The 27,251-nt window shown below is 38.7% G+C and overlaps 1 protein-coding gene and 1 long non-coding RNA gene across 2 annotated transcripts in view; both read right to left on the reverse strand.

Moving 5' to 3' along the window:
- PDE4B (phosphodiesterase 4B) overlaps window positions 1-27,251 on the reverse strand; it is a 650,415-nt gene that overhangs the window by 212,896 nt on the left and 410,268 nt on the right. The window lies entirely within an intron of this gene.
- Window positions 2,960-27,251, reverse strand: part of LOC129655312 (uncharacterized) — a 59,125-nt gene continuing 34,833 nt past the window's right edge. Inside the window, exon 2 of the long non-coding RNA XR_008715880.1 lies at window positions 2,960-3,265. This is a non-coding gene — a long non-coding RNA (uncharacterized LOC129655312). The remainder of the gene's footprint in view (window positions 3,266-27,251) is intronic.

Raw genomic sequence — 27,251 nt, forward strand, 5'->3', positions numbered from 1 at the left:
AGCATATTAAAAAGCATATTACTTTGCCAAGAAAAGTCCATCTAGTCAAGGCTATGGTTTTTCCAGTAGTCATGTATGGATGTAAGAGTTGGACTATCAAGAAAGCTGACTGCCGAAGAATTGATGCTTTTGAACTGTGGTGTTGGAGAAGACTCTTGAAAGTCCCCTGGACAGCAAGGAGATCCAACCAGTCAATCTTAAAGGAAATCAGTCCTAAATATTCACTGGAAGGACTGATGTTGAAGTTGAGAGTCCAATACTTTGGCCACCTGATGTCAAGAGGTAACTCATTGGAAAAGACCCTGATGCTGGGAAAGATCGAAGGCAGGACGAGAAACGGACGACAGAGGATGAGATGGTTGAATGGCATCACTGACTGAATGGATATGAGTTTGAGTAAACTCCGGGAGTTGGTGATGGACAGGGAGGCCTGGTGTGCTGCAGTCCATGGGGTCGCAAAGAGTCAGACACGACTGAGCGACTGAACTGAACTGAATATTATTAACCTCACAGTGTTGTCTGTCAGACTTAAAATTAAAAATGGAAGGACAAGCTGCATGGCATGCAGTTGGAAAAACAACTGAATCTCTATATAACATTTGAAGTTTACAAAACTTTCCTTCCGTTTTTCATGTGTCTGACTCTTTGTGAAATGGAAACTTCTGGTACTTGTGAGTCCTGCTTTGCCATTCCTGGTGAAGAAGGAGGACAGGTGTGCCTAATAAGGGAAATGGAGAGCATCACCTTCTGCCAGCTGTCCAATTGTCCAACAGAAGAAACAAATCAGCATTTGGACACATATTTTTAACATTAATGCTCAGCCAGGTCACTAAGTTGCTATGTTACAGCATGTAGAAAAGATACCCTATAAAAAATTATTTTGAGGCTTAGAGTTATCATATATTTAATGTTTTAAGCTGACAAACCAGCTTTAAAATAGCCAAAGGGTTATTTTTTGTCCTTTACTTCCTCTTGTATATTTTCTCCTTGCTATATTCATTTTAAAAAATATAACAATGAGAGTCTGTTATTTTCCTTAGAAAATACAGTAGCTCTACTCTGTGCTCATATCATGATCTTTGGGCACCCCTCATTTAGAATTCAACACAAAAGACTATGTTATAAAGACAGACCAGAGCACAGGGTGCTGGAACTAGGCTGGGCAATTAGATCAGTCTTGCCCCCAAGGAAAGCCATTTCCTAGGTCACTTTCTGCTTTAGATATCCGCGATGGTAGAGACAAACTGGATGCAGGTTATATCTGAGAACCCTGGACAAATGTGGCGTATTGAGACATAATCTGATTTTAGAAGGGCTTATCCAACTCGCCTTCCTTATCTGAGGCTTTCCCACATTTCTGGATAGCTGATGACATTTTAATAATTTTTTTTTTTTTAATGTAGGGAAGGAGAAAAAACTCTGCCCATCATCTGAGAAAATACAACAGCTATGTCTTTGGAGTGAGGGCTCGGTTCTGAATCAGTGTTTTTCTGTTCCTTCATTTCATTTTTCTGCAGGTATATGAGACACCATGGACTAGTTTGAAACCTCGCAATGACGTCAATGGGGCAGAGAAATTGGAGCAGCGGAGACAGCTGCAATGCACCAAGTCTACTGAGGTTTTATTCTTTTCTCCCAGGGTGACATCTGAGACAGATATTATCAATCAAGCCCTCTTGGCTCAGCACCAAATCAAAGGCATTTTATCATTCAAAGCAGTAAAAGCTGCAATTAGATAAGCTGCTCAGCTTTTTCCCTAGGAATATCTTGTTCACGACAATTAATAATGCAATTAAAACTGAATTAAACAAGAGAATGCTTACTAAAATATTTAATTTAAATATGGGAGTTCTTTCCTTTAATGGTTCAATTATCAGCTTATAAAGGTCATTCTCTATATATTTTTTGTATAAGAAATTCAAAACAAATTATGACCTCTTTTGAAAATACTAACAAAAGCAAATGATAAACTTTAGCCAGTTTCTAAGAAATGTCCAAATGTCCAGGAGAAAATATGTGTATCTATCTATTTCTCTATAGCAAAGCTTTACTATTATTTAGAAAACAACAAAAACAAAACTCAGAAGTCATCCACAGAAAGGAAACCAGCATTCTGTGAATTCACATTTCTTCCAGAAACATTCAAAATAAAACCAAAAAGAAGAAAACAGAGTCCACTGCTCTTGTGTTTGTTAAGCATAACATACTATTTACTGAATTTTAAGAGTGTCTTCTTAGGAATAGTCTTCCTTGCCTGAATATAAAATAGCATATTGAAATCTGAAAAAAATACAGCACTTAATCTAATTACATAGTTTCAAAGTAAAGGTCTTCATTCTCTCTCTCTGTCTCTCACTCTCTCTTTTTAAAGAAGAAAACTTTACTGACAACACCCGAGACTAATCTTAGCAAATCTAACCAATAAATACCCTTAGAACAGATTTTTGTTTTCAAAGTTACCTAGAAGAGCTAGGCATAGAACACTCTGCCCAGAAGGAAGAAAACAAAACTGACTGCTGCCCTGCCTCTCCTTGATTTCTGGAAAGTTTGTTGACAAACACAATACTGGTGATAAAAATAAGTGCAAAGTGGATGAGAGTGAAAACCAGGGGTAAAGTCAGGGAGAAAATACCAAAGTCAGTCTTGAGGTGATGTGATCAAACTGAATGAGATTCACAGCCATTTAGTCTAGAAAGTTAAAATGGCCCAAACCAAGAAATATGAAAAATATTCTTCAGCAACTGCCATTATCTGGGAAGCATCACACCAGGTAATATTTTATATGACATATATTTCTCTATCTTAATAACAGATTCCAAAACTAGGAAAGGCCATGATGCAGGATACTGACTATTTCAATAAGGACTATAAAAGAGAACATGTGTTTAGCCCAGCACTAAGAATTTAGGTTAGCTAGAATAACAAATGCCTTGGCAATTAGTCACGTTTACCCAAGTATCATGTACCAAAAATGTTCTTTATTGTTTAGATTTCAACAATAAGTTTCTTTTTTCCACCCCCTTTCCTTCATTTAGCTGTGAAACTGACAATAAATCATAGCCAAAGCTACAAATATGTGGTATACTATTTACAAGGTTGAGCTTCCTAACTGATCCAGCCCTAAATTTTCTCCCACCATGAGATTCATCATCCCTGTATCCATTCCTTTCAGTCAGCATAATGGTGATGACATGGGCACCAAGGCCCGGTGGATGTGGGTTTATATCCCAGCTCCATGTAGATACGTGTCCTTGAATGACTCAGTCTGCGAAAAGATAATGAAATGAAATGACACATGAATAAACATCTTGTAGGGATTCTAAATGTGATAGATATTATTTTTAGATGTTTCTTTAAAATGTGTATTATTGTGCTTCAGTGCCAAGTACTATGCTAGGCAATCAAAACACACACAAACACAGAAAATAACACAAAATGCACTGGGTAAACCAAGCTGGCAACTTGAGAATCATTCTTACCTTCCCATCTAATCATCTCTACCATTACCAATAAAAGCAGAGAGGGGCTCTTTCACAGCTGGGGGAAATCAGACCTAGTCAGCAAGAGGTCGTCGAACCTTGCCAAGGTCATGGACAAGCAAGTACCAGCCCAAGTGGTCTCCCAGTCTGGAGGAGTCTACCTCTTTTACCTTTCTTGAATTGGTTTTCTCTTTATCTGGCCACAGAGGACCTAGTTTATGTAATAATCATATCTTGCCTGGATTACCACGTAGCCTCCTAACCAGTTCCCTTGCTTTGAGCTTTACTTACAAGACCATCCTTTTAAAGCAGGGGTCCCAACCTCTAGCATCTAATACCTGATGATCTGAGGTGGAGCTGATGTAATAATAATAGAAAGAAAGTGCACAATAAATGTAATCCACTTGAATCATCTGAAAGCCTCCCTTTGCCCCCATCCCATGGAAACACTGTCTTCCACAAAACAGGTCCCAGATGCCAAAAAGGTTGGGAATCACTGTTTAAAAGAATAATCTAGCCATACCACTCTCTGCTTAAAAACTTCCATGACTTCCCCAAGCTTTTATGGAAAAAAATTCTGCAAGTCACAGAAGATCCTATATGCTATGCAGCTTGACTAATTTTCTAGCTTTATCCTCTTGATGTGACCTTTAATACTTACTTGTGTCATTCAGTTCTCACAATTATCTGTGCTATTTCATATTTCCATGTTTTCTGCCCTTTACCTTCTAATTCCTATTATTTCACATTTTTATTATGACAAACACTTAATCAGATTGCAATCCATGTATTTGCTCACATGTCTTCTTATTCCCTAACCAAGTACGAGTCCTAAACAGTAATGACTGCTGCAGCTGCTGCCGCTAAGTCGCTTCAGTCGTGTCCGACTCTGTGCGACCCCATAGACGGCAGCCCACCAGGCTCCCCTGTCCCTGGGATTCTCCAGGCAAGAATACTGGAGTGGGTTGCCATTTCCTTCTCCAATGCATGAAAGTGAAAAGTGAAAGTGAAGTCACTCAGTTGTGCCCGACTCTTAGCGATCCCATGGACTGCAGCCCACTAGGCTCCTCCACCCATGGGATTTTCCAGACAAGAGTACTGGAGTGGGTTGCCATTGCCTTCTCTGACAGTAATGACTACCTATTGTTTATTTCTATATATCTCCTAGCTAGGCACAGAATGGTATGCTGGCTTTTTTTTTTTTTAATTCTGAATGAATCAATAAACATTAGTATCTATAACTTCAGTTGACTCCGTGATTGCAGCCATGAAATTAAAAGACGCTTACTCTGTGGAAGGAAAGTTATGACCAACCTAGATAGCATATTCAAAAGCAGAGACATTACTTTGCCAACAAAGGTCCGTCTAGTCAAGGCTATGGTTTTTCCACTGGTCATGTATGGATGTGAGAGTTGGACTGTGAAGAAGGCTGAGCACAGAAGAATTGATGCTTTTGAACTGTAGTGTCGGAGAAGACTCTTGAGAGTCCCTTGGACTGCAAGGAGATCCAACCAGTCCATTCTGAAGGAGATCAATCCTGGGTGTTCATTGGAAGGACTGATGCTGAAGCTGAAACTCCAATCCTTTGGTCACCTCATGCGAAGAGTTGACTCATTGGAAAAGGCTCTGATGCTGGGAGGGATTGGGGGCAGGAGGAGAAGGGGATGACAGAGGATGAGATGGCTGGATGGCCTCAGCAACTCGATGGACATGAGTCTGAGTAAACTCCGGGAGTTGGTGATGGACAGGGAGGCCTGGTGTGCTGCAGTCCATGGGGTCGCAAAGAGTCAGACACGACTGAGCGACTGAACTGAACTGAACTGAACAAGAAGAGATTTTAGAATTCCTCCTGTAGAACAGGATGGATCTTTAGGGAGACTCTTGGGCAATTAGGTCCAATTTCTTTCCCCTAGATGTTGTTTTGATTGAGGAAATAGGTACTGGATTCTGCAGCTATGAGAAAGGATACTAGAAGTTCTAGAATCAGATTCAGATTCAAAATCCACACACTCCGAGTGTCCCCAGTTCTTCTAAAGAATAGCATAGCTTACCATTTCAAATCCAGGAATTGCAGTGATGCCAGAGATCAAAGCCTACAACAGTCTATGCAGGAAGTTAATTAATCATTTATTGACAACTACTGGTATCCAAATGATCTGAGCATCCTTGATCATTTACTCATTCATTCAGCAAATATTGATTGACAACCGTGTCATCCTAGACATTGCAAATTTAATGGTGAACAAACAGATTTGCATTTTTATTGAGCATCTGCTATAGTATGCTTCTTTCCTTCTAACACACTTTGATGTGTTAGATGATGATGGATAGCCCTTTTTGTCACTGGCGAGCTCTCACTCTCATGCCATACTACTGGGTCATCTTCTCCATGCAACTTGTTTCAGTGTGCAGTTCCTACCCTCCACTGTATTCTGTTCTAATACAAAGTCCAGTCTCACTGTCTTTGTCTCACTAATACAAAGTGCAGATAAAAAAGAAAAGAATAAGTAGGCAAAGCAGATACCTAAATAGTCTGGCATTGAGCAATTCACCATCTGATGCTATTTTGATATTAAAAAAAATACACAGGGTGAGTTTCCCTGGTAAGGTTGGCAAACACTAATGAATCAGTGACTTTGAATTAATCAAAGCAGTAAAAAATGAAAATGGATTTTTTCTGACAGGTAATTGATAGGCAGAAACTAGGTTATTGAGCTTCATCTTCCAAACAAATATAAGGTCTTTGAGGGATCTTTCCTTTATTTACATCAGTTTCAGCACACAGTATACCTTATATAGCACCGTCTTGCCCACAGTATGAGTACCATAAAAACTTGTGGACTGTTGCTCTTGTAAGCAATTAAAATATTTCCAGTCAAAAGTACCAAATATGTTAAGTAAACTGGAAAACAGATATTATTTTTCTGTTAATAAAAGCCACAAAAGAATTTAAATATATTCATTAAATAAAATGCAAATATTTATAAATTTATAAATACTAAATTAAAAGCACTGTCATTAGCCATCAAGAAATCAATACTTATATAAATTGTCTTTAATATGTGATATAAAGAGTAAGAGTTTTAAAGTTATACAGACTAGAATTTGTATTCAAATTCTGCTTACAAGATGTTCCATGTAAATGGGCAAATTAATACTTTCCAAGCCTCAGTGAGCTTCCCTGGTGGCTCAGATGGTAAAGAATCTGCTGGCAAAGCAGGTGACCTGGGTTCATCCCTGGGTTGGGAAGATCCTTTGGAGAAGGAAATGGCTACCCACTCCAGAGTTCTTACCTGGAGAATCCCATGAACAAAGGAGCTGGTGGGCTATAGTCCATAGGGTCGCAAAGAGTTGGACACAACTGAGTGACTAAGCACACACACAAAAGCCTCAGCATTTAATCTGTAAGAAGGGATGACAGCTTATCCCATAGTTTATTATGAAGAATAAATAAGTATGCATAAAGTATCCTAACTGGCACAGAGTAAATATTTAATCCCTGGAGAAGGAAATGGCATCCCACTCCAGTATTTTTGCATGGAAAATCTCATGGACAGAGGAGCCTGGTAGGCTATAGTTCATGGGGTTGCAAAGAGGTGAACACAACAGAACAACTGAGCACACAAATATTTAATATTTTTAAGTGATATACTATAGTTTTTTATTTCAAGTTTTTGAGGGAGGACAGGGAAAACTGTTACATGGTAATTTCAGAATATGTCACTATGCTGCTAAGTCACTTCAGTCATGTCCGACTTTGCACGACCCCAAAGACGGCAGCCCAACAGGCTCCCCCGTCCCTGGGATTCTCCAGGCAAGAACACTGGAGTGGGTTGCCATTTCCTTCTCCAATGCATGAAAGTGAAAAGTGAAAGTGAAGTCGCTCAGTTGTCTCCGACTCTTAGCGACCCCATGGACTGCAGCCTACCAGGCTCCTCGGTCCATAGGATTTTCCAGGCAAGAGTACTGGAGTGGGGTGCCATTGCCTTCTCCATAGAAAGTTATTTTTAACATGACTAAATATTTTGGATTTTTCACAGAAAGAATGCCTACTGAAGCTTGTGACAACTCTTTCAAAGCTTTGCTTACTGAGCCATCAGCATACCCCACCATTAAGAAAGGCCACAGGGCATTCCTCTTGCTTACTTAGAAATCAACACCATAGGCCTACACTAAGTATTTTTGAACAAGGTTTCCTAAAATGTCACAGAGCCTGAATATTTATTATCTGGCTTCAACATGCTATGGACACAAGTCTAAACTTGACTTATTCCTGTCTGAAGCTTTTGATACTTCTCAACGACAAAAAAAGCTTTCAGGGCTTTAAAACTCTGTTGCTATAAGAATAAAGGTTACAGAGTGACTTTTAGTTTCAAAATAAAATCCTCCTTGAGGTCAAGCATTCACCATGGGGTAAGAAAATCAAAGACCAAAGCTGGTCTTCTTCAAAGTCACTTGAAATCATGGAGATGCCTAAGTCCCAAGTCACACAATTATAACTCATACACACACACACACACACACACATTCATGCAGTCTTTTAAGCACTTATCAACCATTTACTATGTGCTGGACACTGTTCTGCACATGTAGGATATATTCATTAACTGAACACAAAATTCCCTGCCCTCATGAAGTTCACACCGCCCCGCCCCCCCACGGGGTGTGGGGCATGTGTGAGAAATGGAGAAAAAAAATATAACAATACACATAAGCCATAGTGTAGACTTCAGCTTTCCCTGGGCCAGTCACGCCCATATCTGTCTTCATGCCTTTGGATTTGCTTTTCTCTGTATCTGGAATGCCTTTTTGTCACCCTAATAGACCAAGGTCAATCACCTTCTCTATGAAGACTCTGCTAGCTCTCCTAAGGCCACATGGAGATTTATTGTAGCTCTTTTATGGTATTTATGATTGTCTTCTAATTGAAGACACATGTCTGTCTCAGTGGAAGACAAATTCCTCCAAGTTAGGAACTAGCAAAGACAAATTCTTAGTAAGTATTGAATCACCAGGCCACCCAGTACAGAGCATAATCAAGTCACACCTTCAATGAATATACAGTTTAAGACTGAATGCAGTTTTATTCTGTAATAAGGAAAAGAAAGATTAGTTGTGAGGTTAACTATGACTGGATGTTTCTTTTCACACAATCCACACCAAAGTTTGGACATAAACTTAAGAAAGACTATGCTTGAAATAAAACTATTTTATGTGAAATATAATGGCATTGTTTAACTAATAGCCAATTTGGCAGGCGTGGCAATTCAAAAGCAAACTTTTAATTAGTTGATACAAATAGCCTGGATAGAAATACTAATTCTGTAGCTTGATTATCTTCAAAAATTTTATCTGTGCTATAGTCATTTGGATGTTGAGTTTAGTTACGATGTTTATTTTCTTCAAGCTTCTAATTATCACAAGAAAATTAAATTACTGTGTTATTACTCTGAGAAGGAAGTCAGCCCTCTGTCTAAGTTACTGTGACTGGCACAGCAGACAGAGATTCCTTTGGGGACCTGCAATTTAAGGCAGGGGGTAGTCTAAGAGCGGAAGTCCTCATAAGCTGTGCCCCACTGCAGTATCAGATCTTTGGTTCTACAGAGTGGACCCTCTCAAGACATTATCTATCAGATTAGCAGACTGCTTCTTTGCCAGTGGTCTCCAGTCTTAGACTTTTCTTCAGTCTATCTTCCCCTCAGAGAACCTTGCGTTCATTTATTCAATCATGAAATCAAAGAGGAAGTTGCATTTCTGATATAGAGGAACATTTAGGCGCAGGCTAACATCCGTGTCTGCAATCAACTGTCAGGGTAATATTAGATCTTCTACAAAACTGATAACTAGAACCATCTGCCTTTAACCTGTGTATAATACAAAGTACTATGTAGCTGTTGATACTAAATAAGAAGGCATTCCTTCTTGAACTTTACTGACTTTTCAAGGACATGATTTCATGGAAAAAAATTTCTCTACCCCAAATCTAAGGCAAATGCATTCACACTTGCATAGCCCCACCACTTAGCTTCATGTTGAGCACAGCGAATATGTGATGATCAATGTATTAGTCTTACTTAGAAATGTGTGGTTTTGCTTGAGCATGCTGTATGCGGTTCCTTTAAATAGCATAGGGAGGAAGAAGTAAGGTAATTCTTCAAACACTATATACAGTTTTCCTTATCAAAATTCACTCATAGTGCTACTGCTATGGTGAAAGTCTCGAGAGTAGTATAATGTCTACAACACAGAAACAAAAATCATGAATATGTACTTTTAGAAGGCATGGGTGTTTATATTCCAGCTAAATAAACTAGTTGTTGATTGAAATGAGTTTTTCTGTTCTCTACACCTATCAGTGACTACTAGTAAAAGATAATGTATTTGAATTTTTGTGAATTTGAATTCAAATTTTACTGATTTTTGTTATAACTTCATCACAGGGACCTTGTTTTGGGCACACTTTTTTCTTTGGGGTAATTAAAGCAAAGAGCCTTCTCTGAGCTTAAAAAAAAAAAAAGTATCTTTCACAACATAATTGCACGCAGAATTGTAGCCTAATGGCTGTCAAAAATCAGCTCTTGAACATTAGTTTCTGTCTGGTGTTTAGCAGTGACAAATACACTCTGTCAGGCTCTATAGATTTTCCATTGTTTCAAAGAAGAAACAAATACTTACTGATTTCTGGAAACATTTACAAATCTGTAACTTAACTTCTAATATGATTGCTTTGGAAGCCAACATAGGTTAAAGTTAAGTGCATAATCCCACCTACTAAACATATTAAATATGTGTGCCCTGTTTTAAGGAACCATCTAGTACAAATATGTGTACATAAAACAAATAAATTGGAAAGTAATTTTACTATAAAAATAATTTTTTATATCTAAAGGTTTTCCCCTAGGGTTCCTTTAAGTTTAGTTCCTCTAGTGCATTTAAGTGATGTGTACATATAATTAAACATTGAAAATGTAACTGAAAATGCAGAGCTCAATTTTATTTTCTCATTGAATTCACCATTAACTATAGCTCAATAGGGCAAAAAATGTCAGTAAAATAACTAAAAAATTATGTAAGTCAAATAAGCTCAACTAGAAAAAAATAACTTTACACTTAACTCTTAAGGAGTTGATAAAAAGAGATAAATCTTACCAGGTACAGGGGCTTCCCTGGTGGCTCAGAGGTTAAAGCATCTGTCTCTAATGCGGGAGACCTGGGTTCAATCCCTGGGTCAGGAAGATCCCCTGGAGAAGGAAGTGGCAACTCACGCCAGTATTCTTACCTGGAGAATCCCATGGATGGAGGAGCCTGGTCGGCTACAGTCCATGGGGTCGCAAAGAGTCAGACACGACTGAGTGACTTCACTTTCACTTTTCAGAGGGCCTATAAGGGTACGCAATGCAACTTTCCAAGCCTTTAGTGTTGAACTTGGAAACATTACAACATAACAGTTTAATTGTGAGTTTCATTTTTATCATTGCAAATTGACTGAGCCATTGGGTCATCTCAAAGATTATTATAAACAAAAATAGACTTTTGTGTGTTTAGCAGCACTTGACTGAATTTTTTCCTACAAAATAGAGCGCTATTCTACTTCTATAGAAGTGCCCTTTGCTTTCAGAGAACATACTGGAACCAGTATCTGCCTGCAGACTGGCCCCACACACTGACCTATGTTCTTCCCTACTTTAAGCCCCTTAATGGCCCCTCACAGCTTTCAGGATAAACTTGAAGTCATCATGAATGCTTATCTATTCCTATCTGTCTTTTCTACATTGTCTCAGGCAACCACTCCCCTTATGATTTGGAACAACAGCTTTGCCCCAAATGAATCATGCTCAGCCGTTATGCCTGGAAGGTCTTTCTTCTGACTCTGTCTAGTTATGGCCTACTTAGCCATCAGAATTCATGTTATGAGTCACCTTCTTCATGTCTCCATCTGATCTCGGTGAAGCCAAAGCAGGCTATAGCATACTCTATTGTTTTAACATATTTATTTATAAACAGTGATTTATTTGGGGGTTTTCTCTGATGGTCACACAACTTTCCAGAAGTCACACTAGGCTTTCCAGAAGCCTAGTGCAGTTCTTGGGTGCATAGTAAGTGCTCAGTAAATGTATGCTGGAAAGCTGAATGAATCAACCCTAACAATAGGTAAGTGGAATTTTTTAAAAGTTAATTTGAACAGCATATCATAACTGAAAGGAATCCACTGGATTTTTAACAAAACACCAACCAATTTATAAATACGAAAGGTGATGAGATAAGAGGCCTATATTTGTTGAATTAATTATTGGATGAGACCCTGTGCTAAGTACTTTTCATCTCATTTAAATACCACAATCATACACATAATACTGATAATATTTTTCATGTATTATTCTTAATGTAACTTAGCATTTATTGAGTACTACATATGTGCCAGTAAAGGTGTTAGGTGATTCACATCACACCACTTAACTGTCACAACATTTCAAAGGAAGCACTATAACTTCATTTATAAACAAGAAAATTAGTGCTCAGACAGGCCCCAAGCTCATAAAGCTGGTAAACAATGAAGCTCAGATTTTTCACCCACACTGATTGGTTCTCTAGGCAGTGTTTATTTCATTGAAACAATATCACATCATGCAAACTGTTTTCTAGAGATCTATTAAGATATTAATAGCTTGCTCCTCTCCCGGCAATCCACTCCAGTATTCTCGCCTGGGAAATCCCACAGACAGAGGAGCCTTGCAGACTACAGTCCATGGGATCACAGAGTCGGACACGACTGACCGACTAACACACACCACTCCCAAAAAAGGTTTTGCAGTTAGATAAGTTTAAAATACTTTTTCCTTTTACAAATAGATTCTCTTTTAGAAATTCACAATGACATTAGTTGTATATCACAGCTTCCAGTTTTAAGAAAGTACCTCATTTTAATTTCTTTACAGACCATTAAAGTTATGCCCATAAAGTTCATGAATGCCTTCAACTGAAGTTATATTAAAATAGGGTAAAAGAGGTTCTTTTTTGACCCAAACCTCTTTCGAATTCCATTTTGATGGGAAGATTTAAAACTCTTTAAGTTCCTTTTCCTTTCATGACCCCTTAATTTTCAATTGACCGTAGGATAAAAATATGATCAGGAAAAATTGTGGTCTGATTTATGAAAACTAATTAGGCTCAGAGTTGAAAGTATTTGTCTTCTCTGATTTACTTATCAAATGTATTTGTTGAATGAACTTTCTGGAGCCTATGCTAGGCACTGGGCAAAAAATTATGCCAGCTATAATTCCTGTCCTCTGGAAAGCCTGGCATTCAGAGAGCTGGAAAATAAAATTCCCAAATAAGCAAAGACTAGGTTTAAAATGTATGCTCATATTTCTCTATTTTGATGTATATGTGGATGTGGGGCTGTGAGATGATTTACCAGGGTGAATCAGCGTAAAAATCACATAAAGCACTGTTTGGTTCTAGTTTGTGATACACATTGATTCCCAGGTACCCAGAATTCCATGTTTCTTACTGTCTTAACTCTCAAAATGAAGACACAGTTCACAGATAATGAAATACATAAACAATGCAAAGTAGTTTACCTCTTCCCATAGCTCTAAACAACAAGATTTAAAAAAAAAATACTGAACTATTCATTAGCCACAAAAAAGTACATATATCTGAGAATGGTTAAAAAACCTTTACAATTTCTAGTACCTGCTCATTTTCTTATATTTCTTTTTCTAAGAGTCTAATAAAGGAAAGCTTTTCAGAAAGTCTGCTTTCAACTTCAAGTAGAGAAAAATGATTCTCTAAATGATATCATTCACAAATTTTACCATGGCCTGGGAAAACAGATAATTTATTCTTACACAAAAATTTCACTCAATTCACTATCTACTCGTATAGCCTAAAAAAAAAAAAGATAATGTAGAGAACTTTTAATATATGAAGGTACTCAGATTATTTTTTCTAAAAAAAAAATCACATGACTTTACAAAGCATAACATTTTCCTTAGTCTTTTGGCTTATATTTGATTTCTTATTATTCAGTGATTTTAAATATGAAACCATGTCCCAGCTCCATTTCTAACTGTCAGATAAAGTTTGTTGCTCACAACATCACCAACACCTACCATATCCATGAATGTCTCCGGGGAGGAGGTACATCTCCAACATGCAACATCCTGAAGGGCTGGGGTTCTCTCAGGATCCCAGCACTCAGGAACTTAGCTCTTTTTCATTAATTTCCCTGTGTTCTTGCTGCCACATAGCTATTGCTTAGCTCTTTGTCCTTTTAATTTTCTTTCCGATGGCATGCCACTTCCCAGTGCAGAGTAGATATCATTTTCGATATGAATACAAATGCCTTAGCAATCAACATGTGAGCATTCAACTGGAACATCATCAGTGGTTTCCTTTAGATATCAAATGAGGAAATCGATCTGCAGTCATATCTGAATGATAGCTTCCCATGGTGATGCGTGGAGCATTTCTTCCAATTTACCTCAGAAAAGGAGAGCATCTGAGTTGCTAAGATTGATGAAAAATCTCCCTTTAAACAGTATCCTCTGTTTTCTCTCTCATTTTGCATTTTCTCCTCCATGCTTGGTGATACGTCAGCATGTTTTCGGGTTTTCTTTTAACTGAGGTAGTGATCAGATTAATCAAATACAAGCCTCTCTCCTTTTGCATTGCATTTGGAGCTATCAAACCTCCTGTCTGCCTCGTTCTGCATTGTTCAGCCCATTCGGAGCACGATGAAAGAACACCTAACACACAGGGTCAGATTTCCTGAATGACATATGTTAGACCACAACAAAGGAGAAAACCCCGGAGAGATTACAAGTCCTTTTCATCACAGGAGATTACAGAGCAAAGAAAATGTCTATGTTACACAAAGAAATAACAGTGTGACTGGAATAACAAATTCTATTTTGTCCAGGTTTGGGATCAACATCCCTGACTGCTCTAAGCACACTGGTGGCTATTTAAACTTCCACCTCTGGCCCAGGAAGACTGGCCTTTAAGCAGATACAAGAGACCTTAACTGCCACTGGGATCATTATTAACACTGCACAGCAGTAATAGGTTCAAAACTCCTCAGACACTGAAGAACTAAAGGCATCTCCCAGTGACAAATTATACCCCAAAGACATTCAACAGAAAAGCCAAGGATCTCAGCATTCTGGATCTCCAAGTGGAATGTGATCATGGCTAAGGCTCATACTGACAAACACTGGTTTGCAATCAAATGAGGAGATGAGACGTGTCTTCATGGCTTCCCCTTTGTCTCTTGTTATAGGACTTAGTTTTATTTAACATCCTTTAATAATCCTGTGTTTTAACTAAATCTGTGCTTCTAAAGGGATATTTGGTTTCATTACTTCAGATTTGCCTTCACATTTCAACTACCCAAGCCTCACTATGTCTCAGAGAAGCTGACCTTAAGATAGAATTCATTTTATGCAAGGCAGCTACAGGTGTAAGTTTTTATATATAAGGTATAAATATACATATATAAGCATATATAAATATATTCACAGGTGATAAAAGCTTAACATGAAAACCAGTTTTCTAACTAGACTTCCTCTTGTGTCCCGGCCCCACTACAGTCTATTGTCAAAACAGTAGTCAGGGTAATTCTTTGAAAACCTAACTCAGGTCACATTATTCATCAGCCCAGCACCTTCCAGTTGGTTCCCCTTTACTCCAATTGGGAATCAAACCCTTCCAATGATGTACAAGGGCTTAGATACAATTCCCATGGTCTTCCTAATCCTGCTGCTCACTAGGCATCCTCTTATCACTCTGGACTTGTGCTGGCCCTTTGCTGTTCCTGAAACTTGTCAGGTATGCCTCTGTCTCAAGAAGTTTTCAGTGGGTATCCTCTCTGCCTTAAATGCTCTTCCCCAGTTCCCTCTCTGGCCCACTCCCAAACTTCCTTAAGTCATTGCTCAAATGTCACCTTGTGACCGAGACCTACCCTGACCACCTCTGCCCTGACCACCCTTGTCCTGGCACTCTCTTTACCTTGCTCTATTGTTTTTGTGCACAGCATTCATCAGCTTCTCCCATACCTACTTTGTTTAATGTTTGTATCCTCTGTATCCTCCCACTACAATGTAACTCCAAAAGAAACAAGATTCCTGATGTTTCATTGCCAGCACCTACTTTAGTACCTAGCACAAAGCAGGTGCTCAATTAATGTTTATTGAAAAATGAATTCATTAATAAATGAATAAAAACAAGTGCTAATTCACAAGCTTATAGCTAACAACAAAGAAGGTAGTTGGCCCAGTTCCTAATTAAACAGAAGAAATTTTTATGAAAATAATATGTTGGGTCAGGATGAATGCTCCAGTAGATCTCCTATAGGAAAGCTATAGGAAAAGCCTTTATTTTCTCTTGTGGTTTAGAGAGGAATATAATTGTTGAGAAGGACTAAACAGAATAGTGCAGCATGGAGGAATGTAGTTCATTCAATACAAACAGGCAGCATGATGGCTTTTGAAAATGCTAAAAAGGATTGTTTTTAGATTATGAAGGAAATATAAAATTATCAAAGGCTAGACTGGATGAAGCACAAGCTGGAATCAAGAATTCAGGGAGAAATATCAATAACCTCAGAAATGCAGATGACACTATCCTTCCGAAAGAAAGCAAAGAGGAACTAAACAGCCTCTTGATGAAAATGAAAGAGGAGAGTGAAAAAGCTGGCTTAAAACTCAACATTCAAAAAACTAAGATCATGGCATCCAGTTCCATCATTTCATGGCAAATAGATGGGGAAACCATGGAAACAGTGAGAGACTATCTTCTTGGGCTTCAAAATCGCTGCAGATAGTTACTGCAGCCATGAAATTAAAAGATGCTTGCTCCTTGGAAGAAAAGCTATGACAAACCTAGACAGCATATTAAAAAGCAGAAACATTACTTTGCCGACAAAGGTCTATCTATTCAAAGCTATGGTTTTTCCAGTAGTCGTGTATGGATGTGAGAGTTGAAAGTTAAAGAAAGCTGAGCACTGAAGAATTGATGCTTTTGAACTGTGGTGTTGGAGGAGACAGTCCCTTAGATAGCCAGGAGATCAAACCAGTCAATCATAAAGGAAATCAGTCCTGAATATTCATTGGAAGGACTGATGCTGATGCTGAAGCTCCAATACTTTGGCCACCTAATGCAGATAACTGACTGGAAAAGACCCTGATGCTGGAAAGACTGAAGGCAGGAGGAGAAGGGGACGACAAAGGATGAGATGGTTGGATGGCATCACCGACTTGATGGACATGAGTTTGAGCAAGCTCCTGGAGTTGGTGATGGACAGGGAAGCCTGGCGTGCTGCAGTCCATGGGGTCACAAAGAGTCAGACATGACTGAGCGACTGAACTGAACTGCTCTAGTAAAACTGATAAGGGGAATTTGAAAGATATATGCCTAATTCACCACCACAACTACTGCCACAAGAGACTATGCTCTTACTTTCAGAAACAGAAAAGAAAGGTACCTTATATTCTGTTTCAATTCCATAGGATTACCAAAAACTTATGTTCCTTATTTTTTATTTTTTTACAGTTCTGCATCCTGCTTTTTATTTTTTATTTTCTTTGCTTTATTGAGATACAATTCACATGCCATAAAATTCAACTTTATCAAGTGTCCAATTCAAAATCTTTTAGTTTATTCACTGTTGTGCAACCATCACCATTATCCAATTTTAGAACATTTTCATCATACTGAAAAGAAATCTCATCTCCACTTACCTCTCCTCTAGCCCTTGGCAATCACTAACCAACCTTCTGTTTCTGTGGATTTGCCTCTTCTGAACATTTCATGTAAATGTAATCATATAATATGTAACTTTTTTCACTTATACCATAAAGTTTTTAAGGTTCATTCATGTTGTGCATGTATCAGTACTTTGTTCCTCTTTTTTGCTAAAAATATTCCATTTATGCATATATGCATATATTACAGAAATGAATATATGTTGATTGCCATTTCTGTTGTTTCCACTTTTTGGCTATTTTGTATCAATAATGCTCCTATGAACACTCACATAAAAGTTTTTGTGCAAAAGTATGCTTGCATTTTTCCTGGATATATCTAGGAGTGAAATTGCTGAGTCATATCATACCTCTATGCTTTACATTTTGAGGAATACTCAAATCATTTCCAAAATGGCTGTACCATTTTTCAGTGTCATCAGAAATGTCTGAAGCTTCCCCACTTATATTGTTGGCAGGAATATAAATTGGTGCAACAATTAGGCAGAATAGTATGGAAATTCCTTAAAAACTAAAACTAGAGCTATTGTACGATCCAGAGATCCCACTTCTGAGCACATATCTGGAGAAAACTATACTTTGAAAAACTATATGCACCCCAATGTTCATAGCAGCACTTTTTACAATAGCCAAGACAAGGAAGCAACCTAAATGTCCATCAGTAGAGGGATGGATAAAGAAGGTATGGTACATATATACAATGGAATATTACTCAGCCATAAAGGGGTGAAATAATGCCATTTGTAGCAAAATGGATGGACTTAGAAATTGTCATAATTATTGCAGTTTAAGTCAGACAGAGAACAGCAAATATATGATGTGCACTTACATGTGGAATTGAACTTATTTACAAAACAGAAATAGAATCAAAAAAACAAACTTACAGGAAGAATAAATTAAGAGTATGGGATTATACACACTACTATATGTGGAGTGGGTAACCAATAAGGACCTACTGTATGGCATAGACAACTGTATTCAATATCTTGTATCAATGTATAATGGAAAAGAATCTAAAAAAGAATATAAATATAGATATATATCTGTATATGTATAACTGCATCACTTTGCTATACCCCTGGAACAAACACAGCATTGTAAAACAACTATATTTCAATAAAAATTAAAAACAAAATAATGTCTGAGGAGTCTAAATTCTCTACATCCTCTACAACATTTGTTATTGTTTGTCTTTTTTATAGCCATTTTAGTGGGTGTGAACAGGTTTCTCACTGTGGTTTTGATTTGCATTTTTCTAATAAATAATGATCAGTATATTTGCATGTGGTTTTTGGCCATTTGTGCATTTTCTTTAGAAAAATGTATATTCAAATACTTTGCCTGTTTTCAAGTTGGATTATTTAACTTTTTATTGTAATTTTAAGTTCAGTTCAGTCACTCAGTCATGTCTGACTCTGCGACCCCGTGGACTGCAGCACACCAGGCCTCCCTGTCCATTACCAACTCCTAGAGCCTACTCAAACTCATGTCCATCGGATCAGTGATGCCATCCAACCATCTCATCCTCTGTCATCCCCTTCTCCTCCAACCTTCAATCTTTCCCAGCATCAGGGTATTTTCCAATGAGTCAGTTCTTTGCATCAGGTGGCCAAAGTATTGGAGTTTCAGTTTTAGGTTCAGCATCAGTCCTTCCAATGAATATTCAGGATTGATTTCCTTTACAATTGATGGGTTGGAACTCCTTGCTGTCCAAGGGACTCTCAAAAGTCTTCTCTAAAACAGTTCAAAAGCATCAATTCTTCAGTGTTCAGCTTTCTTTATCGTCCAACTTTCACATCCATATATAACTACTGGAAAAACCATAGCTTGACTAGATGGACCTTTGTTGGTAAAGTAATGTCCCTGCTTTTTAATATGTTGTCTAGGTGTTTTATAACTTTTCTTCCAGGGAGCAAGCATCTTTTAATTTCAGTCGCCATCTGCAATAATTTTGGAGCCCCAAAAAATGAAGTCTGTCACTGTTTCCATTGTTTCCCCATCTATTTGCCATGAAGTGATGGGACCAGATGCCATGATCTTCGTTTTCTGAATGTTGAGTGTTAAGCCAACTTTTTCACTCTCCTCTTTCACTTTCATCAAGAGGCTCTTTAGTTCTTCTTCACTTTCTGCCATAAGGGTGGTGTCATTCTCATATCTGAGGTTATTGATATTTCTCCCAGCAATCTTGATTCCAGCTTGTGCTACATCCAGCCTGGCATTTCTTATGATGTACTCTGCATATAAGTTAAATAAGCAGGGTGTATACAGCCTTGAAGTACTCCTTTCTGGATTTGGAACCAGTCTGTTGTTCCATGTCCAGTTCTAACTGTTGCTTCTTGACCTGCATACACATTTCTTAGGAGGCACCTCAGGTGGTCTGTTTTTCCCATCTCTTGAAGAATTTTCCACAGTTTGCTGTGATCCACACAGTCAAAGGCTTTGGCATAGTTATATAAAGCAAAAGTAGATGTTTTTTCTGGAACTTTCTTGCTTTTTCGATTATCTAGCGGATGTTGGCAATTTGATCTCTGGTTCCTTTGCCTTTTCTAAATCCAGCTTGAACATCTGGAAGTTCAGTTCACATACTGTTGAAGCCTGGCTTGGAGAATTTTGAGCATTACTTTGTTAGTGTGTGAGAATTCTTCATATATTCTGCAAATATATCTTTTATCTGATATATAATTTACAAATGTCTTCTCCCATTCTAATAATTGTCTTTACACTTCTTAATGATGTCCTGGGAAGCACAAAAGTTTATTATCTCAGTGAAGCCCAAGGGCATAACTGATGAGAGTGGCAACAAAAGAATTCACAAGCAAGTTGAAGAAACTAAGCTCACTGTCATTCTTCTAGAACATCCCAGAGTCAAGAGTCCAAACCTAAATCCTCTGACTCTGTATTTCATGTGCAGGATGCCCTGCTACCTATAACAGAGATTGTTCATCTTTTCATAAAAGCTGAACTACTGGTAATAGAAATTCCTCACAATGGATGGGAAAAAAGAATGTACATACAAAATGTATTACTCTAGGATCATGCCTGCAAAGTGGCTTTCTTTTGGATTTCTACTGAAACATATCTTAGTGATGGAGTATACCCCAGTTTCCAGCTGAGGGGGCTGGGCTACATCAGGAAATAAACAGGAGAAAATAATGGCAGAGACTTGCATACTTACAGACCAACACGTCTTAAAATTTGTGCTTAAAGCTCACAAGGAGAAAAAGCAACAGGGGAAAAAAGAATGTTAACTGATAGCACCGAGACACGTAGGCCATCCATCAACAGCTTAAAGCATGAAAGACACCAAACAACTTTCCCTGGGCAGGCTGTTTTTCATTCAGTAATAAGTCATGCACCAGTGCCTGGTACAGATCTTCCCAGGCTGGCGCTGAAAATCTGAAGTGTGAAAGGCAGCTAGGCAGTTTTAAGTACTTAAATAGGGCACACTTATTTTATTTCACTAATTTTAAACCTCACTAGTTTTTTCAATGACATTAAAAAATCATTTCAAAAAGAGTGAAGTTGCTCAGTCATTTCCGACTCTGCGATCCCATGGATTGTAGCCTTCCAGGCTCCTCCGTCCATGGAATTTCCCAGACAAGAGTACTAGAATGAGTTGCCATTTCCTTCTCCAGAGGATCCTCCCGACCCAGGGATCGAACCCAGTTCTCCCAGATTGCAGGCAGATGCTTTATCGTCTGAGCCACCAGGAAAGCCCAAAAAATCATTTCACTCAGAAATAATTTTACATACTGAAATGTGATTTTATTGGTTCAAGTATCTTTCAATAAATGTGGCTCTGAATGAAATCTTAAGGGCTAAAGAATTTGAAAAATTATTTTCAAGCCATCTCCTTACATGGGTAGGATTTATTTGATATGAAAAAAACAGATGCTATACTAGTTGACCTAGAAATAGTAAAAGCAATAATAATGATTAACAGTAGTAATAAGCAATAATTATTATTACTTATCATCATTCATTATTTACTACTATTATTATTTTTACATTAGTAATACTAGTATTATTTTAAATGATAGTAATGAGATTAATAATAATGATGAAATAATACCTTTTCATTGTACTTTGGAGTTTTACAAAGAGCTTTCACATATTTTGTTGCATTTAATCCTCATTATAGTCTTCTGGGGGTAAATATCTAATTTTAATTTTATAGATAAGGAAACTGAGATCCAGATTCAGTCTCAACAAATGTCAGTGTATTACACATATGCTAGGTATTGCCACCCAAGCAATCTTATCTACCACTCACAATATCATTTGAGGAAGCTATTGTTAATTCCACTATGCAGATTAATCTCATGGAGAATTAAATTGCCCAATCCTTTAGCTAGTAGGAAGCAGTAAAGAAATTTGAGCACAGTTTTTATTTTACTTCAAAGTTGTGCTCTTCTAGTAAGAAATTATAGTTCTTGAGAATGTTTATAAATAAAACTGACAAAAGTTTTCATGATGGTTATAAATATGGGATGTTGTATTTTGCTTCTGAGCCTCAACAAGAAAATCAATGGCAATAACAATGGTTCATATTCATTGACTATTTACTGTATGACAAACATTGGGTTAAGTAAGCACTTTGAACTTATTATCATTTAATCCATATTATCCATATCTCCATATTATTACCTCTACTTAAAATATTGAAAACTGAAACCACGGGAAGTTTGATAAATTACCCATAACTACAGTATGGCTGCTGCTGCTGCTAAGTCGCTTCAGTCGTGTCCGACTCTGTGCGACCCCATAGACGGCAGCCCTCGTGGCTCCCCTGTCCCTGGGATTCTCCAGGCAAGAACAGTGGAGTGAGTTGCCATTTCCTTCTCCAATGCACAAAAGTGAAAAGTGAAAGTTAAGTCGCTCAGTCGTGCCTGACTCTTCGCGACCCCATGGACTGCAGCCTACGAGGCTCCTCCATCCATGGGATTTTCCAGGCAAGAGTACTGGAGTGGGGTGCCATTGCCTTCTCTGACAATATGGCTAACTGACTTCAAGTCTTGTTGAACTGGGTCTTCTGTGTCTCACAAACAGGAACACAATAGGTAATTCATCTATCCATTATCCTGCTGCTGCTAAGTTGCTTCAGTCATGTCCGACTCTGTGCGACCCCATAGACGGCAGCCCACCAGGCTCTGCCATCCCTGGGATTCTCCAGGCAAGAACACTGGAGTGGGTTGCCATTTCCTTCTCCAATGCATGAAAGTGAAAAGTGAAAGTGAAGTCGCTCAGTCATGCCCGACTCTTAGCGACCCCGTGGACTGCAGCCTACCAGGCTCCTCCGCCCATGGGATTTTCCAGGCAAGAGTACTGGATTGGGTTGCCATTGCCTTCTCCGATCCATTATCCTAGTTACTAGTAAACCTTAAGTCATTTCTCAGTTTACCTTGGGTCCAGCACCACATCATCCATGCACTGTGACCAGAAACCAGGATAGACTGGGCAGCAAGCTGAGATCTATAGTCACAGAACAGAGGGAAACTAGTTGGTTTATCTGAGGTCCGATTTATGTTCTAACAAAATGTACCTGCTCTGTTAGATACTAATCCCAGATGGCAGCATCAACAGATGATGGAACAGCTGCTTACCCTTTCCCAGAAGGCATAGATGGTTAGATTCTATATGTGTGTGAGAGTAAAGTGTCACCAGAATGATAGAATGCAAAGTAGATAAGTCCATGAACCTCACTGCTAAAGAACTTAGTGAGAGCATAGCCTGTCCAGTGCATTAGTTTTCAATTAAGTGTAAACTGAGGCCGTGGGAAATCCTTAGAGTCTCAAAGCACCTCAGCCCTGACCATTCAGTGGAATAAAGTGTGGTGATTACAAAGACCCCCATGATACCAACAATGACTAGAGCACTGTTTTTTTTCCAGCAGTAAAAGCTCTTGGATTAAAACTAGAGTCATTTGATGAATACCTACTTGGCATTGATAAGTACCCACATGGGCAGTGATGAGTGTTAAGGGCTTTATATGATTTCTTATTTAATTCTCCAAAGAAGCTTATGTATTTTGATATCATTAATTCCATTTTTAAGATAATGGAACCAAGGATGCAAGAGATGAAGTTACCTACTGGAGGTTATGTAACTACTGTGAGAACTTAGGAATCCAGTCTAGATATTTTTGGCTTTAAAGCCCTTGCTCTGTGCTATCAGAAGCTCCACCACTTATTAGTTATACGTCCCAGGATGAGTCATGGATACCATCAGAGTCTTCATCTTTAATAGTGGGGCTTCCCTGATGGATCAGATGGTAAAGAAACCTGCAATGCGGGACATCTGGGTTCATCCCTGAGTTCGGAAGATCCCCTGGAGGAGGGCATGGCAACTCACTCCAGTATTCTTGCCAGGAGAATCCTCATGGACAGAGGAGCCTGCTGCTCTATAGTTCATGGGGTCTCAAAGAGTCAGACACAACTGAGTGACTAAGCACAGCACACACAGCACACAAATAATAGTTACCACCAACCTCACAGGTTTGGTAGACAACTTAGTTTGCAATGAAAACCCTTGGTAAACAATAAAATATCTTATAAATATGAACTGAAAAATAATTTGAGCTTCTGTAGCAAATCTCTTTAGCAAAGAGATTCTAAAAACACGAACTGATTTTCTTATTCAAAGAATAGAGTGCTAAACCAGAAACACAGTGTAAGGTGATCCCAATACTTTAGACTTGCTGCTAAGTCACTACAGTCGTGTCCAACTCTGTGCAACCCCATAGACGGCAGCCCACCAGGCTCTCCCGTCCATGGGATTCTCCAGGCAAGAACACTGGAGTGGGTTGCCATTTCCTTCTCCAATGCATGAAAGTGAAAAGTGTCGCTCAGTCATGTCCGACCCTCAGCGACCCCATGGACTGCAGCCTTCCAGGCTCCTCTGTCCATGGGATTTTCCAGGCAGGAGTACTGGAGTGGGGTGCCATTGCCTTCTCTGACTTTAGACTTGGCTGATATCAAAAAGCGTCCACGGGAGATAATTTCCCAGCCTAAGAACAGATTCCAAAGAAAACAAAGGCCACTCTGTGTGCATGTGTGTGTGTGTTTCTGCTCAAGTTTGCACACCTGTGCCTGTTTGTGCATGTCTGTGCTGAAGTGAGCTTCACCACACTGATTTCACCTCTCAGTGTGGTCATCTAGAGAGCTCCAGATGTTCTGTGGGGGTTGTCAAGCACCCAATTTGAATGCCAAGAAAGGTACTCATAGGAACCATTCCAAAATAATGTGTTTTTATGATTTGGGAATATGTGGTATAATTTTCAAGAAAAGAAAAGAACTGGGTTTTTCATCTTTCAAAAGATCAGATGTACCTGGATATTTTTAAATTCCTTCCTGACAATGCACACGTGTACTTTAGGATAGGACTCTGATCTGGAAATAATAACATATTGATGTTCTGACAGCACCACTCTGGAATTATTGCTGGAGGGCTGGAAGCCAACTTGGCTTCTGATCATGAAGGCTAATGGAGAACCTCCTCTTGATGGCTCTTTGTTTTCATATTTAAAGAAATCTCAGAGGCACAGTCAGTATAATTAGATCTTCAGAGGCACTAAGATCTTTAGAAAATTTTCCATGAGAAAAAAATTATCTCAGAGGTCACCGAATCCAACTTGGTCATTTTGCAAATAAAGAGACTTAAGCAGAGACTTCTGTGGGGCCACTTGGATAGCTAGAAATTTTGCTCTATAACTAGACTCGATACTTGTCTCCATCAAAAAGCAAACAAACAACAGCAATAACAAATCCCTAAGCAGACTGTGCCAGTGTTAAAGTATCGGCTCAGTGCTAGCTCCTTTAGAGGAGTAGAAAGCTGTGGCAATGTGATGTGGTGGACAACAGAGGAGGGGGCAGTGGTCAGATACCCACAGACTGAAATTCAAATCACATTTTCCCAGTTAACAGGTAACAAACAATTTAATTTCTCTGTAACTTAGAGAAAGGTTTACATCTGTAACATGGAAATAATACACTGTACTTAGTGTCAAAATTTTAAATCTAAGAATTCCTACTTTTTAGGGTGCTTTTTTCCTGCCACTTTTGGCATTATGCAAAAATCTACACAGTGGAGCACTAGTGTGAGGTGACTCTGAGCCAATGGAATGCTACCGATGTTCCTATGACAAGCCTGCACCACACCAACCCCAACTGCAATTACATCATTGCACTAATACAACAAATCCTCATTTATCTACAAGAATCTGAAGTCAAGCTTCTCAAAATGTTTCCTCAGAATATTCTGGAGATATCATAAAATGCAAAGATGATCACTTTTCTTTAGGGTTAGGGAAAAAAATACTCTATCTCTAGTCAAAGGATTTATGTTCGAGTTGCATCTGGTCCCATCACTTCATGGCAAATAGATGGGAAAAAGTGGAAACAGTGGCTGACTTTATTTTTCTGGGCTCCAAAATCACCGCAGATGGTTATTTCAGCCATGAAGTTAAAAGACGCTTACTCCTTGGAAGGAAAGTTATGACCAACCCAGACAGCATATTAAAAAGCAGAGACATTACTTTGTCAACAAAGGTCCATCTAGTCAAGGCTATGGTTTTTCCAGTGGTCAGGTATGGATGTGAGAGTTGGACTATAAAGAAAGCTGAGCACTGAAGAATTGATGCTTTTGAACTGTGGTGTTGGAGAAGACTCTTGAGAGTCCCTTGGACTGCAAGGAGATCCAACCAGCCCATCCTAAAGGAGATCAGTCCTGGGTGTTCATTGGAAGGACTGATGTTGAAGCTGAAACTCCAATACTTTGGCCACCTGATTGGAAGAGCTGACTCATTTGAAAAGACCCTGATGCTGGGAAAGATTCAGGGCAGGAGGAGAAGGGGACGACAGAGGGTGAGATGGTTGGATGGCATTACCGACTCAATGGACATGGGTTTGGGTGGACTCCAGGAGTTGGTAATGGACAGGGAGGCCTGGCGTGCTGCAGTTCATAGGGTCACAAAGAGTCAGACATGACTGAGCAACTGAACTGAACTGAACTCATTCTCTCATTCAACAAATATTTGTTGGGCCTCTTGAAATAATACAACGTCTGGACTGATGTTCTACTGAGAAAAATAGGGGTGATAATGAATTAAGCAAATATATTATATATTGATAAGTAAGTGAATAAGAAAAAATAAAGTGAGTTAAGAGACATGGAATTGTGGGGGAGGATAACTTGAGTAAAATCAGAAGGAATTCAGGTAGTGAATCATGGGAAAATGTGGTAAAAGAATATTCCAGACAGGACTAGTAAGTGCCCATACGTTAAGGTAGAAATAAACCTGGAAAGGAAGAAGTAGACATTATAGGTTCTGAAAGAGACTGTGAGTTTTAAATAGAATGAGAAAGGAATCCCATGAGTGATTTTACATTTAAAATGACTACCTTGGCTGTTCAGTGGAGAACAGAATAACTAGGGGAAAGAAAGGAAGCAGAGAGCCCAGTTAGAAGGGTATTTCAGAAGTCCACGCTGGTGATAATGTTGGCTTTGCCTAGATTGGTAGAGGCAGGGATGGTAATAGTAGTCAGATTGCAGGTAACATCATAAGGTAGAGTTAATGAAGACTTACTGATTGACGAAATATTCGGCCTGAAGAAAGAGGCATTAACAATGACGTCTAGATGTTTGGCTAGGGCACCTGTATGAATTTAGTACCACTTCTCAAGAAGGGGAGCACTAGTACTCAAACAGGATTTTCCAGAATTTTGTTTTAGAAATATAAGCTTGAGATGCTTATCTAGAGAGAGAATTGAGAAGACTCTCGGATACACAAAGTTGGAGCCTTAAGGAGCAAACTGGGTTGAAGATATTAACGTGGGAGTCACCAGGTTGCAGACAATATTAAAAACCAGGATTTGGTTGAGGTTACCTTAGGAACCTCATAGTGTAGACTCATAAGTCTAGACTATGACAAGATGGAGAAGGAGGATGAGCCAGTGAGTAGTTAGAAAACCAGGGCAATATACTGTGTCTGAAGACAGGTAAAGAAGAA

The sequence above is a fragment of the Bubalus kerabau genome, chromosome 6 (assembly GCF_029407905.1).
Source record: "Bubalus kerabau isolate K-KA32 ecotype Philippines breed swamp buffalo chromosome 6, PCC_UOA_SB_1v2, whole genome shotgun sequence".
NCBI lineage: Eukaryota > Metazoa > Chordata > Mammalia > Artiodactyla > Bovidae > Bubalus > Bubalus kerabau.